At 39.2% G+C, this 23,989-nt stretch overlaps 1 long non-coding RNA gene across 1 annotated transcript in view; it reads right to left on the bottom strand.

Annotated features, from left to right (window-relative positions):
- Positions 1 to 396: 396 nt before the first annotated feature.
- LOC139183162 (uncharacterized) overlaps positions 397 to 23,989 on the bottom strand; it is a 29,650-nt gene continuing 6,057 nt past the window's right edge. The window contains exon 2 of the long non-coding RNA XR_011566667.1: positions 397 to 23,512. This is a non-coding gene — a long non-coding RNA (uncharacterized lncRNA). The remainder of the gene's footprint in view (positions 23,513 to 23,989) is intronic.

Below are 23,989 nucleotides of genomic sequence, written 5' to 3'. Positions count from 1 at the left end.
ATTCAAAAAAAAAAAAAAAAAACTTAATTCAAGGGGGTAACCTATTCATCTTTCTTTTAATTAGCAGTATATATTTAAGCATGTCATTTTTCATAGTCATCCATTCTCATGGCTCAGAGCTTGTTCTTTCCCTGGTAAAAGAAAAACATAATTTTCTCAACCAAATTGGTAAAAGAAATGAAAAGACATGAGGAACTTAAAAAAAAATAGTACATGCATTTTGTATTATATGTACAGACACTGGAACAAGCATAAACATTCCCTTCCTACACCCCATTTGTTTTAGGTCTCATGGTGTCCCATTTCAATTCTAGAGGAAAGAAAACATTTTTAACCTAGAAAACAACTGGCCAGCAGAACCTCAGGAGGAACAGGCTTTACTGAAGTCAAGTCTCAGATGTCTCTCTCTTTTTTTTTTTTTTTGGCTGCATAGCATGTGGGATCTTAGTTTCCCAATCAGGGTGTGAACCCATCCCCCTCTGTACTGGCAGCACAGAGTCTTAGTCAGTGCACCATCAGGGAAGTCCCTCATACATTTCATCTTGTAAGACTAGAGATCAGCCACGCTCACCACCAGTCAAGGAGTCATGTATTAATTAATAGTTGTAAACAGCTTTTAGATCTTACAGATGGAATAAGTACTATACAGTTTATTATCATTATTAATCCCAAGACAGTTGATGACCAGTCATTGGTGGAGGTGTGTGGTCACCCATAAATCAGCCTTGAATCTTCCGGATTGGCAAATAATACTCCAGAGCCTGATCTGAATTAAAAGTGACCTACATCTCATTTATAACCTCAGATGTATTAAGACCAACTTTTCCATTCTAAGGACAGACCAAAGTATTTCTGAACTCCTTTATCTACAGGTTTACAATTGTCACCTAATCTTTCAATAATTTCAGGAACTCTCTTGAGGCTGTGTTGCAATAAAGGAAGCTAGATGACCTACTTATCTTGACAGGGTTCAATGTTAACCATTAAGTGAGTTTACTAGGCCTCTGGTTCAATGTTTGGTCATTGGCCTTTCTAAGAAGACGAAGTATTTTCCAACTTACTACATCTTGACCTTAGTATCGTGCCTCTTCTTAAGATTGAAGTAGGATATGAATGTATGTTTTATATGGAAATTATTGTACTAATTCCTTCAGACAAACCAACCTCAGCTTTTCCACAGGCAAAACCTAGATGTTACTAGTATCACTAACTAGATTCTTGATTTTTAGCTCCCCAAAATAACGATTTCATTGCCCCATCTTCTTTCAACAAATATATGGCTAAGTGACAATATTATGGCCTATAGGAAGTAAACGAACTGTCAGGAGCAAGATTCAGAAATTGTTCTCAAATGGAAAGGACATGTCGTCCTTCAACTCTTCTTCCAACTGATGACTGGAGTTGGGGCACTCATCTCGGGATGTGAGATAGAAGACAAACACTCAGGACTGTGGAACATAAAGACAGGAGGACTCGGTATCATCTCCAACATGGTAGAGTACCGTCTAAGCCCTGGACGCATTACTTCTGTCTAAACTTCTCTTAGGCGACAGAGAAGTAAGCCTAGATCTACTTTAAGCCACTGTTGTTGTAGGTCTGCTGTCACACGTAGCCACACCTTGTTCTAATCAAAACACATGCGCATTATAGGAAACACATTTACATGGTAGGAATTTTTTAAATGAATAAAGCAAAGGAAGAAAACAAAATTATTCAAAATTTCACCGTCTGTATGTAATCAAGACCTAACTGTCACTTTACTTTGCAAACTTTCCCTGAGTGTCTCCGTCTATTCTCACAGCCTCAAACCTCACCTGGCGATTAAGCCTTCCCAAATCTCTATCTCCTGCTCATCTAGACTTACACACCCACGAGCCTATATATATATCCACACTGTACAATCACAATGTGTCCAAAACAAAAGTCATCATGTTCCCTAGTCTAAACTCCGTCCCCTTTCTCAGTGACTAATACCACCATCCCCTCTTCACGGCAGAGGTCAAGGCAGCTTGCCTGACTTCTCCCTATACTTCAGCCAATACTGGATTGTGATCATCTGTCTCCCCTACTAAAAAGGTTCCCCCAGAATAAGTAAAATGTTCCCCTAAGGAAGAATCAGCTCTTATTCACCTGTGTTTCCTCAGTACCTATAGCATGGCAAGATAGATGCACAAATATTTGAGTGATTATTCCCATTTTGTGCATTTCTTTCCAGTTTTTTCCTATACTTTTCGAAGCAAGATGTGACTATTATATAAACACTACTTTAAATTCTATTTTTTCATTAATCATTATAGTACAGAAAATTTCCCCTTACTATTATTAAAAATTCTATGTGAATCATTTTTAATGGCTGCATAATATTAACATGAACTAGCAGCTACTACTAAGCACTGACTGTGTGTCAGGAACAGTATGGGCATTTTACATACAACCTCACTACATCCTCACTTCATAGATGAAGAAACAAAAGCTCAGAGAAGCAGAGTCCTCTGCTTGTGATGACTAATGAGCCACAATAGACTACGAGCCCATGAAAGGCAGAACTTACATCTTTTATGTACAAAAGCAGCCCCTCCAACATTTGTTGAAAGAATTAAAAGAATCAACTATTTACAAGAATGTATATGTGGCAATTAAAAAGAGATTTACTTGCCTTATAAAAGCTTAATCTATCCTTTTCATATCTCAGCACATTGAGAAGAGGACATTAATTAAACACCATGTTAGATACATTACAAACATCCTATTTAATTCTAACAACTCAAAAAGAGGAGTAACGCTGTGCCACCCGCCATGATAGGAAGCCAGCCATTATCTTTGCACAATACAAAGATATATTTTCTACTTCCTACTTTAGAGAAATTCTTTTTTATAAACTGTGTATTGTTTTCTTAAATGGATAATCAGCTTCTCTACTTGCATTCATTCCAAGACAGAAATTTACTTGAATAGAAGTTATATACGTATGGATTTTGATGTGAGTTCTATACAACCATCAGTCTCCACCCTCTTGATCCATTTATATAAAAGCAGAGCACACATGAACAGCCCAATCAATGCAGTGGTTATTTCCAAAAATAGTGCTAATGGTGTGTGAGATGTGCATATGTGCGTGTGTATGTGTGTGGGTGTGCATGCATGCGTGTGTATAGAAGTTAGTGGGAGAACCATGACCAATAAGAGCATAAGCACAGGTTAGATCAGAGAGCAGCTCAGCAAGGCCTGGCCTTTGGAGACATTCCCTAGTATCAAGCTCCAGCTCTATCACTTACTGTTTGTATGACGCTGAGCAAGTTCTCTAACGTCTTTGTGTCTTATCTCCTAAGCTGTGAAATGAACATAACAGTAATATTTATCTCACAGAACAACATAACTAAATTAGTTAACACTTGAAGTGCTAACAGCAGTGGCTCATAGAAATTGCTACATAAGGGTTTCCAGAGAAACATGAACAGACAATTCAGATAATATAATAAAACACATGGAAAATTTTTGCCACATTAATAATCAGAAATAGATTGAAATAAAGACATATTTCTACCCCTCAAATTGGCAAAAACTAATTTTTTGAAGGTAAAGTGATGTATTTATTACAGTGAATACCACTGCTCCCTCACTACCTGTCTGTAACAACTTATCTGTAAGCATAACACTTTTCAGCCTAGCTTTTGATTCAATTTTAAATCAAAACCAGTATTACAATTTCAACATATCAGAGATACAAGGCCAATTTTCTTTACACATATACTACAGTTACAAGTCAATAGGAAAAGGCCAATAATTCAATTAAATAAAAATGGCAAAGAACATGAAAGACTTACACAAAAAGAACTACAAGATACCTCACACATATGAGAGATATTCAATACAATATCATCACTATGTTAGTATAACAAAAAAATAACTTTAAAGAAACTATTATTATTATTTCTTAATACCAATTACAGGGAAAACTCATTGAACCTGTGGTTCAGTTCAGTTCAGTTCAATTCAGTTCAGTCGCTCAGTTGTGTCCGACTCCTTGCAACCCCATGAACCGCAGCACACCAGGACTCCCTGTCCATCACCAACTCCCAGAGTCCACCCAAACCCATGTCCATTGAGTCGGTGATGCCATCCAATGATCTCATCCTCTGTCGTCCCCTTCTCCTCCTGCCCTCAATCTTTCCCAGCACCAAGGTCTTTACAAATGACTCAGCTCTTTGCATCAGGTGGCCAAAGTATTGGAGTTTCAGCTTCAGCATCAGTCCTTCCAATGAATATTCAGGACTGATTTCCTTTAGGATGGACTGGTTGGATTTCCCTGTAGTCCAAATGACCCTCAAGAGTCTTCTCCAACACTACAGTCCAAAAGCACCAATTCTTTGGTGCTCAGCTTTCTTTATAGTCCAACTCTCACATCCATACGTGACTACTGGAAAAACCCATAGCCTTGACTAGATGGACCTTTGTTGGCATAGTAACGTCTCTGCTTTTTAATATGCTATCTAGGTTGGTCATAACTTTTCTTCCAAGGGACAAGCATCTTTTAATTTCATGGCTGCAGTCACCATCCATAGTGATTTTTGAGCCCGAAAAAATAAAGTCTGTCACTGTTTCCACTGTTTCCCCATCTATTTGCCATGAAGTGATGGGACCAGATGCCATAATCTTACTTTTCTGAATGTTGAGCCTCAAGCCAACTTTTTTATTCTCCTCTTTCATTTTCATCACAAGGCTCTTTAGTTCCTCTTCACTTTCTGCCATAAGGGTGGTGTCATCTGCATATCTGAGGTTATTGATATTTCTCCCGGCAATCTTGATTCCAGCTTGTGCTTCTTCCAGCCTGGCATTTCTCACGATGTACCCTGCATATAAGTTAAATAAGCAGGGTGACAATATACAGCCTTGACATATTCCTTTCCTGATTTGGAACCAGTCTGTTGTTCCATGTCCAGTTCTAACTGTTGCTTCCTGACCTGCATACAGGTTTCTCAAGAGGCAGGTCAGGGGTCTGGTATTCCCATCTCTTGAAGAATTTTCCACAGTTTATTGTGATCCACACAGTCAAAGGCTTTCACATAGTCAATAAAGCAGAAATAGATGTTTTTTTGGAACTCTCTTGCTTTTTTCATGATCCAGCGGATGTTGGCAATATGATCTCTGGTTCCTCTGCCTTTTCTAAAACCAGCTTCAATATCTGGAAGTTCATGGTTCACATATTGCTGAAGCCTGGCTTGGAGAATTTTGAGCATTACTTTACTAGTGTGTGAGATGAGTGCAATTGTGCGGTAGTTTGAACATTCTTTGGCATTGCCTTTCTCTGGGATTGGAATGAAAACTGACCTTTTCCAGTCCTGTGGCCACTGCTGAGTTTTCCAAATTTGCTGGCATACTGAGTGAAGAACTTTCACAGCATCATCTTTCAGGATTTGAAATAGCTCAACTGGAATTCCATCACCTTCACTAGCTTTGTTTGTAGTGATGCTTCCTAAGGCCCACTTAAACTTGTGGAGTTACTAAATAATACACATTATTTAAAAGGCTCTAGAACTTTAGAAATGTTCATACTCTGACCCAGAAATTAATTACAATAATCTATCCTAAGAAAATAATTCTAAGTATTCAACAAAAATTTTATGCCCGAAGAAAAATATTTTGTAACCTGTTATTCCATAATAGCAAAAAATTGGCAACAGAAACTGTCCAACCACAATGGAATGGCTAAATAAAAATATTACATGGAATATAACAATGGAGAAATTATTAAGAACTTGTAATAACATGCAAAATACTTTAATAACAAAACAGTACACAGGATACATAAGAGATACACAAAAAATGTTAATAGTGGTTATCTCTGGATATAACTATATGTAACTTTTGTATTTTATTATACTGCAGTCTCTTATATTTTCTAAAATGAACATTTCTACAGATAAAATTTAAGTCTCATTCATAAAAAACAGAACAACTTCCCAGAGATCCCCACTTCCTATTGATAAAGTCTCTTTACTTTTATGCTTTAATCTCTCATCATTCTCTCCATCAGACCCTCTTTAGTATGGTCACTCTAAACGAACAGGTCATGATGTTTTCTAACTTGTTTTTGTTTATGGCCTTGAATTCCTTCCTATTTTTTTCTACCAGGAGAACACCTATCCAACATCCTATCACAGCTACTCTGTGATTCCATGGCCTTCAGAAAGGAGACAGAAACAAATGAGAAAAATGACCTTAAAGAACGGCACTGTGGGACTTCCCCAGGGGTGGTCCCCCCTGGGTGGACCACTGGTTAAGAATCTGTCTGCCAATGCAGGCAACAGGGGTTGGAGCCCTGATCTAGGAAGATCCCATGTGCCAAAGAGCAACTTTGCCAGTGGGCCGCAACTGCTGAAGCCCGTGTGCTCTAGGGCCCAGGAGCTGCAACTACTGAGCCCAGCGCCTAGAACCTATCCTCCCCAACAAGACAAGCCGCCCCAATTATAAGCCTGTGAACCACAACAGAGTATGCCCCACTCACTGCAACTAGAGAAAGCCTGCATGCAGCAATGAAGACCCAGCACAGCCAAGAATAAATATAAATAAATAAATGTTTTAAAAAATATATTACATGAGACAATAAGGATGTTATTTATTTTTTTAAAAAAAGAACAATTCTGTGCCTTATTCATCTCCTCTCCTGCCAGTGCTTGGCATGTAAACAGGTGCCTAAAACACATCTGCTGAACAAATAAGTATCAGTTACCAAAGTGGTGAGATCTGAACTAGCCTGGGCACCTCTGCCTGTAAGGGGCTGGCTTTATTTTTGTTTGTTTTTGGCAGCATGTAGGATGTTACTTCCTCAACCAGGGGTCAAACCCACACCATCTGCATTGGAAGCGTTGAGTCTTAACCACTGGACCGCCAGGAAAGTCCCTGTAAGGGGCTTTTATTTGTTTAAGGAAAGCCATCTCTGAAGAAGTGAACGAGGAACCAGACAGGTCTAGGCTTGACACAGCAATGGTGAACAAGCTACTAAAATGCTGAGCATCTGCTTCCTCACTTGCAAAACAGAATTACACCCAGCAGCCCCACAAGGTCATTGTGAGGATTAAGTGAGAGAGATGTGAAACACTGGCATGAAAAGGGAATGTTAATTCATCAGTACAACTCAAATGTTAGTTCCTCTCCCTTCTGCTGAAGGCATTAAAGCCATGCTTTCTGTAAGCAGCCTGGGGGGACAAGGGTGACGCATCTCAGAACCCCTGGGCTAGTAACATACAGCATCCAGATCCATACTTGTGGCAAACTGTCACTCATGTCCTCTAAGACTTAATATCTGCTTTCTACATCGATAGCTGAAGAATGGCAGCAGCTGCCAGACCAAATTAAGAGGATTACTTTGATGTTGTCTGCTACACATATCAAAGTCACAGGGCAGACCCTCGAGACCAAGATACAAGACTTCATATATCAGTGAGCCCTGTGAGTGGGAGCTTCCACACAGGAAGAGCCAAGGTACAGCTGTCACGCTAGCAGGTTGCACAACCTCTGGTTACAACAGCCATCTTCACGTCTAGGAATACCTATCATGATATCCGTACTATGAACACCACACACAAGGCAGGAAGGGTGAGTCACGAAAGGTTCTGAGGAGGGAGGTGGAGGAAGTAGATGGGAGCGGCCAAGAATTACCAATGTGTTTACTAGCAAGTCAACTATCCTCTCTATCAATGCTTTTCTATGCTTTGCTTCCTCTTCATATGAAGGTGGCACCACTGCGCACCTCACAGATAGTATTCTGAGGAGTAAACAGGAGAGCATGCATGAGCTGCTGGCACAGGGAGGATGGTATTTGTGACCATTCCCACTGCCCACACACAGATGCTAATGCCGTGCCTGCCCATGCTGAGTGCCTCCCTCCAATACCAATCCTGAGAGATCTGAGTTCACCTTGACAGTTGTTCTCAAGTAATACCCTTTAAGTGAAGTGAAGTCGCTCAGTTGAGTCCAACTCTTTGCGACCCCATGGGCTGTAGCCTACCAGGCTCCTCTATCCATGGGATTTTCCAGGCAATAGTCCTGGAGTGGATTGCCATTTCCTTCTCCAGGGGATCTTCCCAACCCAGGGATCGAACCCGGGTCTCCCGCACTGCAGGCAGACGCTTTACCGTCTGAGCCACCAGGGAAGTCCTAAGTAATACCCTTAATTCATCTAAAAAAAGTGAAAGTGTTAGTCTCATGGCGGTTTCTTTTCGCCACCATAGACTGTAGCCCACCAGGCTCCTCTGTCCATGGGATTTGCCAGGCAAGAATACTGGAGAGGGTTGCCATTCCCTTCTCCAGAGAATCCTCCCTGCCAGCACAGCCTCCCTTCTTGATTTTCTTTGAGAGCCGATAGTACTGCAAACACCAGAACTCACTCTATTACCAATCCAGTTAGACAGTACACAGCACTAGCTGCCACAGGCCCTCAATTCTAAAGGAAGATTAAGGGCATTTTCTGGGGAAAATAAAAATACGTAAGTTTCATAAGAACAGGTAACACACCTGCCTGGTTCCCTACTGTATTCCCAGTGCTTAGTATAGAGTCTAGCATGGCAAGCATTCAGGAAACATGCTAGATGAATAAATGCACCCATCTGATTCTATACCAAATACCCCTGACTACCAACTGGCCCTCTAATTATTTGAGAATCTACTCTTAATTCAGGCACTGGAAGGGTTAGGGAGCCAAGACAGGTGTGAAAGGCATCCCTATGGTTCTTCGTGGGGTCAAGCACAAACAGATAAGAAGCTGTATCTTTTGAAACCAGCACTTAAGAGATCACATCAGCAATTTCAGCTCCATAATCACAAGCTTCTTGAAGACATGGACAAGAGCACATAACTCTCCCGTGGGACTGGTTCTGAGCCCACCCCTTCCCAACGTGTTGGACTGTGCTCCTCCTATGCTGCAGACAAGTTAAGTCTCACAGAATCCAGAATGACTGACTGGATTAATGCTCACACTTCCTCCTTGCCTTGGAACACACGACCTCAAACTCTGGGCATCAATACACCTTTACTTTCTTAAATAATTGTTGAGGATCCCAAAGAATTTTTGTTTATATGGGTTACATTTATTAGTATCTACTCGATTTAGAAATTAAAACATTTTAAAAATATTGTCTTAAAATTAATAATAAACCCATTACATCTTAACATTTTAATTTAAATTAACTATATTTTCTTAAATATAATGAGAAGGTTGGCATTATTTTACATTTTCTGCTATTTTTTTAAGTGTCTGGTTTAAAAAAAGATGATTCTCATATCTGCTTCTTCATTCACTATATTGTGATATATGTTGTTTTGGTAGAAGTGTATGAAGAAAATCCAATCTCAAAAAGACAAGTAGTTGGAAAAATGAGAAATATTTAATAGATTTTTTTTTTTTAGATAATTGTGGATATTCTTTTTTGATACTACACCAAAACTCAACGAGTGGTGACTGATTAAAGGTTAGGTGCAAGGGGGAATCAGAAACTATGTGGATGACATCTTTATACTCTATCACATTTAAACCCATTGGTCTTACACTTTGAAAGGCTCTGTTACCCATGAGTGACTTTGTAAGGTCATATATTGATCATTAAGAAAATATTCATTCACTAAGTTAAATCTTCCAGATGTTGGCATATTTTAACACAGAATATTTTTTAATAATTATATTCATAAATAGTACCACTAACCTCATCAGGCAAGTCATTTTTAAAACTTTTTCTTTTGTGTTGGGGTATAGCCCATTAACAATCAATGATGTGATAGTTTCCGGTGAACATCAAAGTTTCAGCCACACATACACATGTATCCATTCTCCCCCAGCCTCCCCTCTCATCCAGGCTGTCACATAACATTGAGCAGAGTTCCCTGTTGCACTTTTTTTTGTTGTTGTTTGGCCACGCTGCATGCAGTATCTTAGTTCCCTGACCAGGGATAGAGTCCCTGAAGTAGAAGTGCACAGTCTTAACCACTGGACCACCAGTAAGTCCCAGAAAAGTCTTTAAGTATTAAAAAACTACTGAGTTCATATGGCAGATACAACTTCCCAAATTCTAATATTCATGTGAAAGCTCAGTTTTACCATTGGCAACAAACACTGTCAATTGTTATCCTTGAAGAGACAGACTCATTTTATTCCTTTTGGGGCCAATGTCTGCCAAGTACTCAAGTTCTAATAACCATAGTTTGACTGTCAGTTATTTTTTCAAGTATATATTGTGTTCCATGAAAAAAGGTGCTAGTTCAGTTTGCAAGTCAAACTATTAATTGCGTAAGTGCTTCTCCTTGAGAAAATCATCATACTTCATGTAGCAGAATACTTTACGCATACTTTCCCCATCACACAGAATATTAAAAAGATCTATTCTCAAAGGGTTGAGATTTAATAAAGTTAATAATGTTTATGACTTCATCAAGGCTAGTCTTAAGTAAAATTGACATTTATTTCACTGTGTGTGTGGTGGTGGTGAAGAATGTGATATAAACTAGTATAGTTTGATACCCCTAGTCTGATTCATGCTAAGCCATCAGCAGTTTTACCCACCATTGCTTTGCACTATCAATGAAAATGTCAAAACATCTCAACATTACTATGAAATGGTAAATAACATCTCAACATTACTATGCAAAAAGTTTTGACCTTGAGGACCACCAGAGTTCACAGGTACCACCAGAGGTCTGCAGACCACATTTTAAGAATTGCTGACTTTACAAATTCTGATTTGTCCCTGCAAGCTGCCCAGACTGTGAAAAAGAGAAGGAAAATAGCTTCTTAATGTGTGAAAAATTAACAAGTGAGAACACAGAGGACCATCCAGTAAGAGGTTCCCATTCTTAAACTACAGACAGTTTCAACATATCCCAATTCACATACTTCAGATTTTCTCAGACAGGACTTTAGCAAGGGGTGAGTGGGAACTCCCAGCAGGGATCTACAGATTGCCACTTATACAACAAAAGAAAAGAGCTTCTGTCTGATTAGTGGCTCCAGAATTAAAATTTCAGAGTAGCTGAAGCTTGCCTTAACTGATCCCCATCCACCTTTTGGCATGCTCACCAATCTCCCTGCCTTCCAACTCCTGCCCCCTAACCAGTTGGTACATCCAGCCTGCCCATCCTCTTTCAATGTTACCTCCCTTATTTTCCCATCCTTAATTAATGTGTTCATTTGGTTTGTCTTATTAGTTTAATTACTTTTTTTCTAATTCACACCAAGCTGCACGTGACTTAACTTTCCCAGAAAACCTTTATTTTTAAAAGGCTACTTTGGGGGCTTCCCTGGTGGTCCAGTGGTTAAGAATCCACCTGCTAACGCAGGGGACATGGGGTTGGAGCTCTGAGCAGGGAAAATCCCACATACCATGAAGCCACTAAGCCTGTGTGCCACAACTACTGAGCCTGTACATTAGAGCCGTATGCCCCAACTACAGAAGCCCCCACGCCTATAGCCCCTGCTCCGCAACAAGAAAAACCACTGCAATGAGAAACCTGCGCACCACAACCAAGAGTAGCCCCCACTCGCCTCAACTAGAGGAAGCACACATACATCATTGAAGACTTGGCATAGAAATAAATAAATCTTCCCCCCCCCACCCAAAAAAAGGCTACTTTTTGGCCCAAATGAAATTTTAATTACTGAGATTTCCTTTCCTATACTATGGAGTGTTTAGGGGCAAGAGTCTTCCCTGATGGAGGAATAGAAAGGTCATGCTAGGAGAGACAGACAACATGGTATTATGGAAAGAACATAGACTTTGGAATTACACAGGCCTGTGTCCAAGTTTGCATTGGAGAAGGAAATGGCAACCCACTCCAGTATTCTTGCCTGGAGAATCCCAGGGATGGGGGAGCCTGGTGGGCTGCCGTCTCAGGGGTTGCACAGAGTCGGATACAACTGAAGCGACTTAGCAGCAGCAGCAGCAGTGTCCAAGTTACAGATCTACTTTTATGATCTGGGGGAAGTTATTTGACCTCTCTGGGACTCAATTTCCTCATGTGTAAAATGTAATGATAGATAATAACTTCCTTGCAGAGTTCCTGTGAGTATTAGTGACTTTGTGTATAAATCCAGCACAGTCTCTGTGAGACAGCAGGCACTCAGTAAGTGACAGCTATTATCTGGTTCTGTGTTAGGGAATTTGTCTTTAGAAGCATCAGGTAATAGTTTTCTGCCCCACCACTACCTCCTGATCCTAGAAATGAGCTCTCTATCCTAATTACCATGTCTCTCTCTAGCTGAGTCTCTTCTGTCATTTGATTCCTTTGGAGACTGGGCTGAGACTATAAATACCTAGGACTGCTTCCCCAAGCTACTAGGAATGAAGGTTACCTGCCTATACTTCCTGACCTGGAGGGATCCCCTTTTTACAACAGAAATGATGATGCTGTGCACTTGATCAGATTCTTCATAATGCTTGACTGCTGAGTCTTTGGGATTTTCTGACCCATAAACAAAAAACTGAGCACCATGGTCCTGGGAAGAGGCTACTTTACTCTACCTTTTCTTTCCTTGGGATTTCTAGCCATATGCAACTATTTTCCAACAGCCCCTTTCATGGATCTTTATCATTACTGGTCTTTATATGTCCTTAACACAGTTTCTGAATACATCTCAATTTATATTTAGTTTAAAAATATTATTTGGTATGACTTTCCAGGAAGGAGGTAAACTTGCAAAAATAATAAAGTTACCATAAAACTAGCATATACTGTACTTGTAACTAGATTCAAGGTTAGTAGAAATAATGATTCCAACAATAGGAAACTCAGAGTAATACCTAAGCTATAATAAACTAAAGACTAAAGGTAAATAGGATCGGTCCTAGTGGAAAGCCCTGTCTAAATGGAACTAAGAGGTAAGAGGAATCAACTGGTAAGAGATTACTGAACAACAAAAACCTTGAGGAAGAAAAATAAAAACCAGACACAATAGATTAAATAAAACGTACAGTCAGCAGATATAATTTACATATTAAACAGAATCTTACCTACCTGATCAAGTTCAAGCAAAAAAATAAGGAACAGATATAGATTTAAATAACTTCTTTACCTGGAAGAAGCTGAAAAACAAGGGGGGAAATGTAAAAAAAAGTTATAACCAACAGTTGAGTCTCTTACCCACTTTGTTACTTTCCTCCTCAAGCAGCCTTCTCCTCTGAACACTTTTTAGTCATTTTTATGTAACGAACAAGATTCTCCCTGTTGACAGTGAGATATTTAAGAGTATTTGAAGTCTGTTGATTCTATTCTGTCTTCAGTGATTCACCTGTGTACCTTCATAAAATATAGTCTACATATTTAGTGACTCAGTCTACTCCACAATAAAATGGGTTTAGTACTAACCACGTTTAAAAAGGCACTGGAATACTTAATGTTTCCAAAACATTATGTGCAAACCTGAGGAAAAAACACATCCTACTATGGTCAAAGTATTATTTATTTTTTGGTCAAGTAACTTTTAACCAACAAATCTGTTACTAAAGTCATATGAGCAAGATTATATAAATTACAATGGCAAAAACTTAAAATTTTACATGAAGAATAAGAGTTACAAGTGCCAAATTTATAATGCTAAAAAACTTTTTGGGGGGCATTTTATTAGGTATTTTATTTAATTCCTTAAATAGTGCTATAAAATTGGTGTCACTGTTGCAATTTTACAGGTAAAAAATGTGAGCGCTTGTCCAGGGCATGTTAACAGAGCCTGGAGTCAAGTTCAGAGCTTGTTGTTTCCAAGGTGCTTACATTTCACTGATATTTAAAATTACTACTAAATAACTTTGAAATTACTGAATAAAAGAGAGTTTAAAATTACATTTACATACAAGTTACAAATTGCCTGTTATTAATGCTGCAGAAAAGTGTAGAACCACATTCCTCCAGCGTAAAATGAAAAAGACCAGCACTTTCGCCTGGAGTTCATAGAAATCATCAAAGAAGAGAATATCTTCTTAAATTAGAGGTATTTCCAGCTGTTGGAACAACTAGAGCATGCAGCACATGGTCCATCCAAGGATGACTTCAGTGCACGTGTACATTCAGGCAGACTAAGAATGACTAAGGAAAATCTTGCCTCTGCCTTGGCAGGCTCACAGTCCTAGTGGTAGTTGCATAGAGTGATTCTGTGAGTCTGAATACTTTCCTGAAAGTGATGGGGGATGAAGGGTGAAGAGGCAAGGACATTCACATGAGATCGCAGTTAAAGACAGCAGTTGAGAGGCTCTTGTGGTCCAGGTAAAGAAATGTAAGGGTTTGGACAAGAGGACTTTTTTTTGAGATACTATTTGTCAGTCTCCATTTTTGACCATTTTTTCCAAAATAAAAAAATAAACTGACCTATTAAAAAAGAGAGAATGTCTTCTTGTCCCACTCTCACATAACTACTAAAACAGTAGGCTTTCTATCATACAGAAGTACATTTAAAGATATCTATCATTTCTATAGGACCAAATATAGCATTTTGATAAAAATGAGAGAACGAGTTCATTCATACAACCTCAGTGACCTTTCTCTTACACTTCTCTGAACAGCACCTGTGCCCCAGTCTGAATCCAGCTTCTCTGGCAGCATACATTTAAAAAGACAAGAATCCTTTCAAAGAATGATGGGGTGTATAAAGAGGGACTTAAAGGAAAGGGCAAGGAAAGCTATAACTGAAAGACTGCCTGGACAAAAGTCAATTCATACTCTAATGCTCATGTTCTAAGACTAAAAATAAAAAGTTTATCACATAAAATTATATACTCTTAAGACTTCCTTATCTGCTTAGTTTTAGAAGTAAACCATTTACAGTTTGTTACAAAAACAACAACAAAAAGTTTTCCAGATTTAGAAAGCAAGTTCTAAAAGTAAATTATCAAAATTCTAAAACTATCAAAACATGATATACCAAATTATAGAATACATACTCTCTAAATTTCAGAGTACACATGAACCCACTTCAAGAAACTATTTGGGGACTTTCCTGGTGGCACGGTGGATAAGAATCCACCTGCCGATGCAGGGGACACAAGTTCAATCCCTGATCCAGGAAAATTCCACATGCTACAGAGCAACTAAGCCTGTGCACCACTGAGCCCAAGCTCTAGGGCCCCATGAGCCATAAGTACTGAGCCTGTATGCCCCAACTACTGAAGCCCATGTACCTAAAGCCTATGGTCTGCAACAAGAGAAATCACCATAATGAGAAGCCCTTGTACTGCAATGAAGAGTAGCCCCTACTTGCCTTAACTACAGAAAGCCCGTGCGTAGAAAAGAAGACTCAGGGCAAGCAAAAAATAAAGAAATTTTTTTAAAAAGAAACTATTTTGTAAGTTATTTTAACTCTGATTAAACTTAAGCATTGTTCCTCAGTATAAGATTAAAGATTTGTATTGAATATCAGAAGTGCCAGTTTCTAGGGTATTCTTATTAACAAAAGTAGAAAATGATAAAATTTTGTCTGTAAGATAACCGCATGGGAAAATGGCAGTGGATCTAGATATCAAGCAGTGGATAAATTATACTGAAACATCATTTGCTAATCCCAACTGCATACTTCTGACTGCCCACTGAAACAAAAATCATATTTTCTAAAAAGGTCGGGCAGGGGTGGGGGGGGGTGTATCTATAAAACCCACACTTCACAGTGGGATCACAGTAAGGATGTGTTATGCAACAAGCAGGGAATGAACTTCTATGTAACTTTATGTAGAATTTAATTTCCTTGTGGGTATTTCCCCATTTGAATTAATGCAAATTACATTACTCATCCTAGAGAGAAATATGAATCAATCAGGCCAAGTACAAATATAAAAATGAAGTTTCTCCACTATGACTCACTCACATCACAACTGTCAAATGAGACGATAAAAATAAAAACTGAAGAAAATAACCTGGGGAAATACTATTCCAAGGCAAACTTTTTAAAAATAAATGTGAACAGCCAAGTATATAAGTTGTACCTCCCTCAGAAGAAAGTCACTGTTTTTACCAGGAGAGGTACCCAACCATCCTTCATGGCCAAAGACGTTGAAAATTAATTTCCGTATTAATTGGTGTGAATATGAAAACAGCTTATATATTATATATATTCTAAAAAGCTAAGGAACTGGTATTTGTCAAGGTAAAACCAGAAGACATTTGTCCAGAAGGCCTGGTATACCCAGAAATTATTCAGATAATGACACTAATAAGTATTTGCACACTTATTAAAATGTATAATTTTATTTAGGGCTTCCTAATACAAACATACTTGGTAGGCTTCCAAGTACTTTTACATAGACTTGAAATTATCCAGGCCTCATAATGAAGCTGTGTATTTTACAGGTGCAGTGGATAAGGTGGCACTGCCATCATCACCCTGTTGTTGAGGAAACTGAGATTTACGGAAAGAGAACTGAGGTATTTTTCATTCAGCTGTTCCTTCTGCGGTACCAGCATGAGGATGGAGCTATGAAGGGAGAGGCTAGATTAGAATAAGAAACCAGTTTTTAATAGGGTCAACTGTGCTTGGAAGAGAGACTGATATTTGTTAATTGCCATCTTCCTAAGATTCAGAATTGACCAAAGGAAGATCACCATCCCAGGTCTTAAGTCTTGACAGGAAAACAGGAAGAGCAAATAGTTTCTCTGGTGGCTCAGATGGTAAAGAATCTGCCTGCAATGCAGGATACCTGGGTTTGATTCCTCGTTGGGACAATCCCCTGAAGAAGGCAATGACAACCCCCTTCAGTATTCTTGCCTGGAGAATCCCATGGACAGAGGGGCCTGGTGGACTACGGTCCATGGGGTCGAAAAGAGTGAGCGACTGAGCAACTAACACTCTTATTTAACCAGCACTTAAATAGCATTTACTATGTGTCAGGCACGTTCTATGGCTTTTATAAATATTTATTAATTTAATCCTCACAATGAACTTCTCAAATAGTACTATTATTATCCATATTTTACAGATGAGGAAACTGAAGCACAATAACTTATCCAAGGTCACATGGCTAATAGCATATAGAACAAAGATCCAAACTCTGACTTCAGAGTTCAGGCTCTTAACCATTATTTGGTAACACAAAAGGTTAGACAACCCCATCATCTCATAACTAAAATCATCTCAATCATCAACTAGTCTCAGCTCTTCATTTTAAAGGTTAAACAAGGGAGAAGAATTCAAAAGATCACCAGAGCTTGATAACTGAGCCTGGAATCATACAACAGATTTCTAAGACCCAGTCATTTTTAAAATTCTCTACTATTTACTGCCTATACTAATCATTTATAATGTATTAATAGCATGGGTTATCTTAGATCATCTTTCTTTCTAAGCCTATGTTCTGCCTTCTCGGTTTGAATAAACCTTCTAGGGATGGGACCTATGCCTCCTACCTCTGGGCAACCCTACTCCCGATATATGTCCCACACAAAGGGCGTCATATGGCGTCAGTAGGGATGAGGCCTTAGGTGACAATGAAGCAGACTATGTTAAGGTGAAGAACAAAGATGAAAGGTTCTGCCTACTTTAAATGTGTCCACTGCTTGCCCTCCTTCCCTTCGTTTATATTTAGAAAAAGAGAACACACACACACACACACACACACACACACACACAAAGAAGCCTGTCTCTACGTAAGGCTTCCAGAAAAAAAGGCTTCTGAATTCAATCTCTCTGAGAAGTGGAAAATAAGTCAAGAGCTACATAAGCTGAGGGAAAACTGAACTTAATGAATTACCTGCACAGATGGCCAGTTACCTTTACTTAAGAGTCCACTGTATCTAATTTCAGAGCTACCCTGAGTATAATTTAAAGCTAAACTTCAGTGATATTTAAATGCCCTCAACCTTCCTATTAAGCACCTGACCAAGTCTGTCTTTAAATTCTCAACTTCAATCTGTAGTTAATTTGAGGAGGATTAAACCAATCCTCCCCACGGCTGTGATCACTGACCTTTTCTAATAATCTAAGATCATGAACCAAATAGGAAGCACAGTTCATTCTTTGTCCATAAAAAACCAGAGCATAAAGAGATATTTATCCAAATTAGGAGTACCTTCAATAACGATTCCATAGGAAATATTCCCCATTGACATATCTAAAAGGGCAGCAAATTACCCAGTTTGGTTAACTCCCCCACCTTATCTTCCCTGACCTTCACTACCTGACAACATCTAGGATTTTGCAAGAGCTAAGAAAAAGATTACTGAAGCAATATTTTGTTCTCAAATCAACAATCTCCAAGTACTCTGAAGCAAGTTACACTTACACATACCTGCTTCCTAAGGTGAAATCCAATTTTTACAGCTGAGCTCAAATGTCTGTTGAATTTCTCTCAATCAACAACTTGTCACCACCCTCTGAGGTTAAAGTCTTACCTCAGTATAGCATCTGCACGTGGACCTGCTGAAGATGACCACAGGGTGGCTGTGGATACAGGCCCGTGCCTGGGCTCTGGGATCCTCGAGAGCCGTGAGGTGGGCCCTGAGGTGGCCACTCACCACAACAGCTGAGCTTTTTGGCAAAATTTGACTAGAGAGATGATCCTTAGCTACAAGTAATAGAAGCAAAGATGCTAATTATCAGAAAGAAAAACACGATGATGCAGCTTCTAATATTAGGTATACTCTACAAGCCTTACAATTTTAGCCCCAGGAGTCAAAATAAGGACTCTGAGGAAGGACTCTACCATGGATTACATCTTTAGTTCTGTCATCTGACTGGAGACTTCCGGCAGTTCATTCGCTATTCCCCTCTCATTTCACCATACTCAAAGTTAGTTCTCAGGGATCCTGACAAATGATAGCAAGAGCCTGAACCATCCCTGCAAGGTAGAAGAGTTAGTAAGAGGCTCTGGACACTGAGGGCCACATGTACCCGACCCTCACTCCCACTCGTGTTTGACACACAGAGGCCCCAAATCAGACATTACGTCCCCTTCTCATACAACTTGCCCGGGACACAGGCACAGCCAGCTCAAACCAAGCCTTCCTCCTTTCCCTCCAGCTAATTCTTGGATAAGCAGACGCAGGATCTTTAGGACACAGAAGCAGCCAATTTTCAAAAAAAAAAAAAAACAATTTTTTTTTCAGCATCTCTGTTTCCTCCCCAGACTTTGCTGGGGCCCAATCTGGCACCATAACCAACATGATCCAGCGGAATGGTATGTGATCCCCACATGACAGCTCTGTCATCCTGTGCAGCATCACCAGCCAAAACCACTGAGAGATTGCTAGCTCCAGCTTGTAAATGTCTAAACTAGCCGTCTTCTTCAGGGCTCACACACAGACCAAACTCAATCCTATCCTTACTATTAATATTTTCTCTGCGAATTATTTCTTCTCATTTCTACTTGTCTGAGACCTAAATGTTCCCCAATCTCTTCATCATTTTCATAGTTTATATTCATGTTTACTAGAGAGGGAGTGAATATCTAGATGCATCATCTCATTTAGTGTTTACAAGGATACCATTAGGCAGGCTCTGCTATCTCATCACCCCTATTTTGCAAATAAGGAAACATTCAGAGGTAAAGCAACCTCCCCAAGGTTGTACAGCTTACAGTAAGTGATGGAGTTAAAATTCAAATCAGGGTTATAGTTCTCTAAGTGAAGTGAAGTAGCTCAGTCACGTCCAACTCTTTGCGACCCCATGACCTATAGCCTACCGGGCTCCTCCATCCATGGGATTTTCCAGGCAAGAATATGGGAGTGGATTGCCATTTCCTTCTCCAGGGGAACTTCCCGACCCAGGGATCGAACCCGGGTCCCCCGCATTGTAGGCAGACGCTTTACCGTCTGAGCCACAATAGAAGCACAGTTTTCTAGAACTATAGCAAAATTGTAATTAAGCTCTGGTTTTTATTTTGTCTTTTCCATTTTACTTATTTTAGAAGGCAAAGTGGATACAAGGATTCCTAGTGGTAAAACATCATAGAAAGAGAATCACAGGATATGAGCATAGGAAAGACATTTGGGGCCACTAAGCTAACCAATTCATTCTACTGATAAAGAAACTGAGGTCCAAACAGGTAATTAATCGGCATTGGAGTCAGGGCTACCACACAAGCTTCCTATCCCATTATGCCTTATTGCCTCTCTTGACTTCACAGGGATGACTGATTCTAAAAGGTGACAATTCCTTACATAACATCTATGCTAAAGTCCCCACCCTCCTATTAAGCTCAAATATTTGTCAATACACAGAACACAGTACTAAGTACCATAGCAAGGAAAGGAATATCTTCCGTAATCAAAAGAGCTGCAGTCTTACTGGGGAAAGACTATTCACCACAAATAAAAATAAAACAAACAAATGGATAGGTAAATAAATAAATAACAAGAGATTGCCCAAATAAACACAATCATCAGAACTTTTCCTTAAATTCCACCTCTAACAAAGGCAAATATAATTTATTCATTTTATCATTTATTTTCAAAATTTCCCCCTCAATTTTGAAATAAAATTTGAAGCAGCACTGAAAGAAATATATTAAGTAAATGTTGCAAGAACTACACAGGACCAGGTGGTCAGAAAAACCCACATAAAATAATGTTTCTTCTATTTTGCCCCAACTCTTTTGCCTGAGATCAATTCGTAATATTTTGATCCATCACGTATCTACTATCCACTTACAAAAACTCTAAAGCGTAATAAAAGAGAGAAAATGCTCCATGCTTAAACATTTATAAGAATTATTTACATCAGTAAAAGAGATTGGATAGCCCAGAAACAGACAAATATGGAATAATTTATAATAAAATATATTGCAAAACAATAAAGAGAGAATGTATTTTTTAAATAGTATAGCAATGATGACTTGATAATTTGGAAAAAACTTTTTTCCCTTATCTCTTACTATATGACAAAGCACGTTAAATGGAACTCTGAGGCAATAACTTCCTAAGCTTAGAAGTAAATACAAAGGAAAAGAGCAACAGATTATACTGCAAAATAATAATAATAATAGTAGGGTTATTAAGGCAAAAGACTGGCTTAGAGAAAATATTTACATTTAAAACAAAACAAAACAAAAAACAACAAGCAAATTGGTGAGAAATAGCACTACCATAATGAGAAAATGAATAAAGAACAGAAATTCTTTAACTTATTAGAAATAAAAGAGCAAACCTAGAATAAAAAAAGGTCTATTGATTTTATTTCATAATCAGAAATGCAAATTAAAACAATGAAGAATCATTTCTTACATATTAAAAATGAAAATTCCCACTGGCGGGTAATTGTACACTGAGGACAGTCCATGGATATGAGGGGGTATGTAAATAAACTATTACTATTCTTTTGGAAATCAATTTGACAATGTGGATATAAACAGAAAGAGCCATATATATATTTTAACCTAGCACTCTCACCTGGGTTATTATCTTAAAAGAAATCTAAAATAATTAAAATATTATACGGTACTCACAAAAATGATCCCACTTCCTAGTCTCATAAAAGCTTTCTGTAGATTTTATTAATATAACTAGCATCACCTACGGAGAAGGCAATGGCAACCCACTCCAGTACTCTTGCCTGGAAAATCCCATGGACGGAGGAGACTGGTAGGCTGCAGTCCATGCAGTCATTAGGAGCTGGACACTACTAAAGTGACTGAGTAGCAGCAGCAGCAGCATCACCTAGTAAATGGAAAACTTCCCTTTTCAGTACAAGTTCCATAAATTCAGGAGTAATCATGATCAGTTCAGTTCAATCACTCAGTTGCGTCCGACTCTTTGCAACCCCATGGACTTTGCAACCCCATGCACACCAGGTTTCCCTGTCGATCACCATCTCCCAGCGCCTACTCAAACTCACATCCTTTGAGTCGGTGATGCCATCCAACTATCTCATCCTCTGTCGTCCCCTTCTCCTCCTGCCTTCAATCTTTCCCAGCATCAGAGTCTTTTCCAAGGAGTCAGTTCTTCCCATCAGGTGCCCAAAGTATTGGAGATTCAGCTTCAGCATCAGTCCTTCCAATGAACACGCAGGACTGATTTCCTTTAGGATGGACTGGTTGGATCTCCTTGCAGTCCAAGAGTCTTGACCAACACCACAGTTCAAAAGCATCAATTCTTTGGCGCTCAGGTTTCTTTATAGTCCAACTCTCATATCCATACATGACTACTGGAGAAACCATAGCTTTGACTAGACAGACCTTTGTTGGCAAAGTAATGTCTCTGCTTTTTAATATGCTATCTAGGTTGGTCATAACTTTTCTTTCAAGGAGTAAGCATCTTTTAATTTCATGGCTGCAGTCACCATCTGCAGTGATTTTGGAGCCCAGAAAAATAAAGTCTGTCATTTGTTTCCATTGTTTCCCCACCTATTTGCCATGAAGTGATGGGACTGGATACCATGATGTTAGTTTCCTGAATGTTGAGCTTCAAGCCAACTTTTTCACTCTCTTTCACTTTCATCAAGAGGCTCTTTAGCTCCTTTTCACTTTCTGCCATAAGGATGGTGTCATCTGTGTATCTAAGGTTATTGGTATTTCTCCTGGCAATCTTGAGTCCAGCTTGTACTTCATCCAGCCTGGCATTTCACATTATGTACTCTGCATAGACGTTAAATAAGCCGGGTGACAATATACAGCCTTGACGTACTACTTTCCTAATTTGGAACCAGTCCATTATTCCATGTCCAGTTCTAACTGTTGTTTCTTGACCTGCATACAGGTTTCTTCGAAGGCAGGTAAGGTGGCCTGGTATTCCCATCTCTTTCAGAATTTTCCATAGTTTTCCATAATTCCCACAGTCAAAGGCTTTGGCGTAGTCAACAGAGCAGAAGATGTTTTTCTGGAATTCTCTTGTTTTTTCTATGATCCAATTGATGTTGGCAATTTGATCTCTGGTTCCTCTTCCTTTTCTAAATCCAGCTTTCACATCTTGAAATTCACGGTTCACATACTGTTGAAGCCTGGCTTGGATAATTTTGAGCATTACTTTACTAGCTTGTGAGATGAGTGCAATTCTGCAGTAGTTTGAACACTGCTTGGCATTGCCTTTCTTAGGGATTGGAATGAAAATGGACCTTTTCCAGTCCTGTGGCCACTGCTGAGTTTTCCAAATTTGCTGGCATATTGAGTGCAGCACTTTCAAAGCATCATCTTTTAGGATTTGAAATAGCTCAGCTGGAATTCCTTCACCTCCACTAGCATTGTTCATAGTGACGCTTCCTAAGGCCCACTTGACTTTGCATTCCAGGATGTCTGGCTCTAGGTGAGTGATCACCCCATCGTGGTTATCTGGATCATGATCTTTTTTTGTATAGTTCTTCTGTGTATTCTTGCCATCTCTTATTAATATATTCTGCTTCTGTTAGGTCCATACCATTTCTGTCCTTTATTGAGCCCACCTTTGCATGAAATGTTCCCTTGGTATCTCTAATTTTCTTGAAGAGATCTCTAGTCTTTCCCATTCTATTGTTTTCCTCTGTTTTTTTGTACTGATCACTGAGGAAGGCTTTCTTATTTTTCTTGGAGATGGTCTTAATCGCTGCCTCCTGTACAATGTCAGAAATCTCCATAGTTCAGGCACTCTGTTTATCAAATTTAATCATAGTTTAGCCTCAGGTGAAACAATAGGGAGGGAACACAGCCCCAACCAACAACAGAAAATTGGATTAAAGTTTTACTGAGCATGGCCCCACCCATCAGAACAAGACCCAGTTTCCCCCAAACTCAGTCTCTCCCATCAGGAAGCTTCCATAAGCCTCTTATCCTTATCCATCAGAGGGCAGACAGAATGAAAACCACAATCATAGAAAACTAACCAAACTGATCACATGGACCACAGCCTGAACTCAATGAAACTATGAGCCATGCTGTGCAAGACAGTCCAAGATGTATAGATCATGGTGAAGAGTTCTGACAGAACATGGTCCACTGGACAAAGGAATGTGAAACCACTTCAGTATTCTTGCCTTGAGAACCCCATGAACAGTATGAAAAGGCAAAAAGACAGGACACTGAAAGATGACCTCCCCAGGTTGGTAGGTGCCCAATATGCTACTGGA

The sequence above is a fragment of the Bos indicus genome, chromosome 5, assembly GCF_029378745.1.
Source record: "Bos indicus isolate NIAB-ARS_2022 breed Sahiwal x Tharparkar chromosome 5, NIAB-ARS_B.indTharparkar_mat_pri_1.0, whole genome shotgun sequence".
Taxonomy (NCBI): domain Eukaryota; kingdom Metazoa; phylum Chordata; class Mammalia; order Artiodactyla; family Bovidae; genus Bos; species Bos indicus.
The sequence above is the reverse complement of the archived record's forward strand: the minus strand, read 5'-3'. Positions and strand labels throughout refer to the sequence as shown.